Here is a 6,017-nt window from a genome sequence, read left to right on the forward strand (position 1 = left end):
GAAAGGGCAGGTCCTACCCAGCAAGCCTTCACATTCCCACACTAGAGTGGTATTTTCAACAGCGTGTGGCAGGTCCTGCATATGTCACTTCTTACACAACTAAAGGAGGAAGGACATCTCAGACTCACGGTACTGCTTGTACCTACACTCGGTACGGTGTGGTCTTTTGATGCCATTTCTTTATGGAATCCTTTTTCTTTTCCTAAGTTTCTGACCTAGTACGTATATTTTCATGGGTAATTTGGAAAGAGTTAAGTGAAAGTTTTCCTGAAAAGATCATCCAAGTTGAAGGAAAATGTCAGGTTCTCCCCAATTAGGGAAACCAGTGCGGTAGCTGGTGTGTAAACTTGAGAATGTCTGCACGTTGCTAACTTGTAGTAACTGTTAGAGAATAGAGGATGCTTTACTCTTTGTGCCCCAAATAAGACAGGAAAAGTTGTCACTGGATGGCGTTTCTACCAATTCTCTGAAGTATAAAAGGGAGGGAAGGTCACCCTGGACTGTGTTCATGGTGGTTCAAGGAAAAAAGAGAAAGAGAGGGAGGGAGGGAGGGAGAAGGAAAGAAAGGAAGGGGAAGAAAGAGAAAGAAAGAAAAAAAAAAAGAAAGAAAGAAAGAAAGAAAGAAAAAGAAATTTTACTATCATATGGTCCCTCTAAACGTTCTCCTTAAAAGTCTTCTTCCCAGAACATCTCTGTTTCTTGGGCAGCTGACAAAAATCAATCTCTCTCTCTCTATCTCTCCCTCTCTCTCTCTCAACCTCTGCTTCTGTCTCTGTCTCTGTCTGCCTGTCTCTCTCTCTCTCAACGCCCACACACACAATCTAACCATCATGCACATCCCTCTCTTCACTGCCCCCTGTGCTCACTGGCCATTCCTGCAACCACTCCTTCCACCCAGACTTTCCCAGGACCATTCTCTTCAGGAACCTCCATCTTTTACCATAAATAAATACTGTCCTCAACTTATAAAATTCTTCATTTCCAAACATTTACACACACACACACACACACACACACACACACACACACAGCACTCCATGTCTCCAACATCTTCAGATGCAGAAAGGAGTAATTTTAATATTTATAAATGATCAACAAGTATGTTTCTCTAACAGAAACATTGAGCTTGATGTGCCTTTGGGGATCCACAGGGGAGAGTTCCAGCGAGAGAAGTCAGGAGGCTGCAAGGAGGCAGCAGATAGACTTCCCGGAGGAACACCAGCCCGCAAGGGTGAGTCAGGGCCAAGGGAAAATTCAAAAGGATAAACCCAAAGGGAAGAGAAGAAACAGAACAGAGAGACCAGCCTGACACTAAGCAGAGAAGTCGGGCACAAGAAGGACTTAGTTTCCATCAGGTCTGGCCACTGATAGATCAGACCAGCACGTGCAGAGGGTTTAAGGTGATGGAGACGAGCAATTCGGGAAGGAAGGTGGGGAGTGGGGAAGAGCCACACCCTCCCCAGGCTACACTGCACATGGAAGACAAGACGGGGAGGTGTTTCCTCCTGTGCTGCCTTGATTCCATAAGCGAATCAAGGGGAATGAGCTGGCAGGGTAGCAGGCCAAATGCAAGTGAGAGTGAGAAGAGGGTGTGTGGCCCAACTTCTCTGAGGAGGCGGGAAAAGACAAACCCCCAAAACCACAGAGTCATTGTCTTGGACGGAGGCGGACAGAGTCGTACACTCTGCGAGGTCTCTCCAGACCGGGGTACCCAGGTGGGGCCAGAAGTACAGGACGTTTCCACTTGGCTGCTGACCTGCTGAGAGGAGGGTGTGCTCAGCCACGAAAGGGCTTCATGAGATGATGGAGGACCTAGAGTGCCACGGACGGGGACCAGAGTCACTGCATCACTTATCCCCATTGGTGACAATGGGTAGCTCTTCTTTCCAAGACTGTGGTCTAGGAACAAGGACCTAGGATAAGCAACTGCCTTTCAGATGTGGTCTACCTCCCCCCACCCCCTGCTTACCCTTTCTTTGCCCACAAAGCCCCTGAAGGGACAATCTCCCCATCTCCGGCCACTGGAAGCATCTTCCTAAAAATCAAGCCTGAGGATGTCCTTTCTGTGCTGATAACCTCACCAGCCCCACTGCCCACTAAATAAAAAGTCCATTCCAAAGCATCAGATGCAAAACCCCGTATGACTCGATACGGCTCTCTCATGATTTATCTTGTGTTTCATCCCCAGAGAGACCACCACTGACCATGCGCATAATGGCATTCCTCCTCTCTATTCACCACTGCACCAGCCAGCAACTCTCTCTCTTATTACTCACGTTATATTACTCTGTCTTAGCACACACTACTGTCTGGAAAATATCTTGTTTTATAAACTTCTCCCCTAACTAGAACCAAAGCTCCCTGCCGGCAGAACTGAGCCTGTCTTGCAGCCTGCACACTCTCTCAAGGAATAGGGCGTGACTCACACAGGAGTTCGGTAAGTCCTTGTTCAGAATTTATCCACACCATAGTGAAATTGTTATTTCATATACCATGTCCTCTTACTAGGTTGGGAGCTCCTTAAGAGCAGGGATCCTGTTTCAGAAATCTTATCTCCAAATCCTAGGAAAAGACTTCATGCATAAATTGTAATCAATTCTGTTGTCCAAATAAATGCAAAAGAATTCAGGAGAAGTCAAAATAAATGCATATCAACCTAAGTTTAACCATTAACTTGCTGTGTGACTCTAGTTAGCCTCTCTCTGCACTTCAGTTTTTTCATTTGCAAAATAAATTATCTAGACTGTATCAGTTGTTCCTCCGCCTTAGGGCTAGGGGGTCCTAACTTCTGGGGATTAAACTGGAAAATCTGCATTTTATTTTAAAGCTCCTTGACTTGAGAATCATGGGACTTTAATATTTCTAAGATCATCTCAGCTCTAATATTCTGTGATTCCATGTTTGAATTACCAAGCCTATAGAAAATTTTTTACCATGACACCCAGAAGTCTCCAGCCCTCAGGAATTCCTGTCCCAACCTTGAGTGGTCAGATGTTCTGTCCATGATACCCTCACCTACTGGCGTAGGACCTCAGGCTGCCTGGGGCTGTTTCTAGGCTACAGCTTTGTCTCTGGGATTGTGTTTCTCAAATTATCTCCATAACAAGAATCACCCAGAATGCTTTTTATAAATTCAGATATCTGGGCTCTCCAAATCATATTAAATCAGATTCTCAAGGAGAAGAACATTGGACTCTATATTATATTATAAACAAGTGTCAGGGAAATCACTGTGATTTAGGGATCATCTCTGGGAAGCCCTGCTCAGGGACAAGAATAGACCTTGGGGAGCTGGGTCTGTGCTAAGTTACAGCAGTTATTACCAACACTGTTGGCAACTGAGCAACACAAGAGCAAGCCCACTCTGGAAACCCCATCCATGTGGGATAACACAACTGATATTGTTTGTCAACATCTACCTTTTTAAGATCTTTTGATGTCTGTGTGATGCCTTTCATTCCACCATCACCAAAACACTTCCAAGAATCATAAGGAATCACACAAGGTGCACTTATCGAGCATTTTTCAAGCATTGGGAAACAACCAAACCAGGCAGCAGGTCTGTTCTTGGCAGTAAATCAATGGGCAGGTGGCACTGAACATAATGGTGTCCTGCTCTCTTACATACTCTCTGTCGCACTCAGGAAGATGGTTGTTGTCCTTCTTGTTTCATTGGTGGACCACCAAGGCTCACATTGCTTGGAGAGCGGTCCCCACTATTAATGATAATTGCACATTTTATAAGTTTTAGAAGAGGAATTCATGTCCATGTGAAGAGGGTCTCAGAGACTCTGATTTTCCTATCAGCATATGCCGTCACCTCACAAAAAGAGATAAGAGCTCGAAAGGGTGACTTCAAGTATCTGAAGAGTCTCTTATCCAAAACAGCAACCATACCTGCTTTTTGAGAGCCATATTTTTTTTGTTAGTGGTTGAAGATTCCCCCAATCAGTTGGTCAAGACTACACCTTCAACTATCTTTGGTTGATGATGAACTAAAATTTTTTCTGACCAAAGCTTTTGGTGGGAGGAGAAAAAGAGGAAAGGCAGGTGGAGAAGGCAGGTGTCAACAGGGAATCTGAGGCTCAGGTAGGAGAATCCCACAGTTAAAGACAATTTCCCATGGGATCAGCAATGACTACCCAGGGAACACATGTACATGTAGACATTTGGTCTGGTGTAACAGTAAGTATTTAATTCAAATAATATTATTATTGTTCTCACATGATCCATGGTAGCTATATATCCCATTGCCTAGGAATTACAGAAAATCAAGAGTGTAGCTCCTGCTCTCAAAGATTTTACAGTCAAGTCAAGACAAGCATTTAAATTCGGCAAAAACCCTTTTTTTTTTGGTGAAGTAAATTGTCCAAAGTCATACATTTAAAAAATGATGATGCTGGAATACAGATACCAATAGCTTAACAAAACCCAATCTAAACTAAACTGCCAATCTTGGTCATACACATTTGTACAACAACTATTTGCTGAATTCTTGTTATGTGGCAAACTTTATGCTAGATATTATAGGGACTATCTATGCCCTTTTTTGTTTGCTTTTTTGTTGTTTTAATTTTTATTGGAGTATAGTTTCTTTACAATATTGTGTTAGTATCTACTGTACAGCAAAATGAATCAGCTATATGTATACATATACCCCCTCTTTTTTGGATTTCCTTCCCATTTAGGTCTCCAGAGCACTGAGTAGAGTTCCCTGTGCTATACAGCAAGTTGTCATTAGTTATTTATTTTATACGTAGTATCAATAGTGTATATATGTCAATCCCAATCCCCCAATTCACCCCACCACCCCACCTTTTTCCCTTGGTATCCATATGTTTGTTCTCTATGTCTGTGTCGCTATTTCTGCTTTGTAAATAAGGTCGCCTATACCAATTTTTTTCATATTCCACATATATGCATTAATATATGATATTTGTTTTTGTCTTTTTGACTTACTTCACTCTGTATTACAGCCTCTATGTCCATCCATGTCTCTACAAATGACCCAATTTTGTTTCTTTTTATGGCTGAGTCGGCAAACATTTTGAACCCCTCTGCTCTCCACCTTTCCCACAAAATGCTCAAAGCACTGTAGATAGGTTTATTTCATAACCACCAGTTTTTGTTTTTTTTATAAAGTCTCCATATATGTGGAGATGGAAAATTTGCTAATTAGGTAGCAAATTTATTAGTACAAAATAGTTTATGAAAAAGAATTGTGTTAGCAATCCATTTTGAAAATGATTTAAGTTCTTTTATCAACTTATATTTGCTGGTTAGGAAATCTAGTGGAAAAAAATATATACCATTGTCTTACCTGTATTTCCTGTCCTTAAGACGTTGAAAAAGAGAAAGGAACTTCAAGTCTTTCTTTCAGTGACTGCCGGCTTTTCTCTCTGAAGATGAGCATGTGAAAATATCCATTTTCAGAGGTCTACAATATCTCTTCCTAGTCAGAGAGATAAAGGGAGAAAGTACATGTAACTCACACAAGTTTGTAAATAATGAGCTAAACCTGGAGAAAAAAAAAAAGGAAAACCTTTAGTATTTTGTAAATGACCACTGACATTGTCAAATTCATGGTCATATGGAGGAAAATCAAATTAATGACCTCTATAAGTAGAAGGAAATGACCTGAAGATGAAGCATCTAAAACTCTCCCCAGACCAACCTCCTTGACTAGATAAGGTTTGTGGTTAGGTTTAGTTGAAAGAGTGAGTAATCCAACTTCCTTTACAGGAATTTCCTGTAAAGATTATTAGCACTCAACAGTTTCTCAACTGTGGGTTTTGGGTTTTTGGTGTTTTTTTTTCATTTTGTAAAACTAACTCCCCAAAATGTAACCTTTATGATATAACCTAAAACTGTTGTTATGATTAACTTCTTTTGAATTCTGAAAAAGAAAAAAAACATCTCTCTAACACCATTTGTTTGAAACAATAATTTATTGATACAGACAGGGAAATAAATTTAAACTCTGAAATCACCAAGATTTTCTGGTACCTCTTCATTGA

Source organism: Delphinus delphis, chromosome 12 (genome assembly GCF_949987515.2).
Source record: "Delphinus delphis chromosome 12, mDelDel1.2, whole genome shotgun sequence".
Lineage (NCBI taxonomy): Eukaryota > Metazoa > Chordata > Mammalia > Artiodactyla > Delphinidae > Delphinus > Delphinus delphis.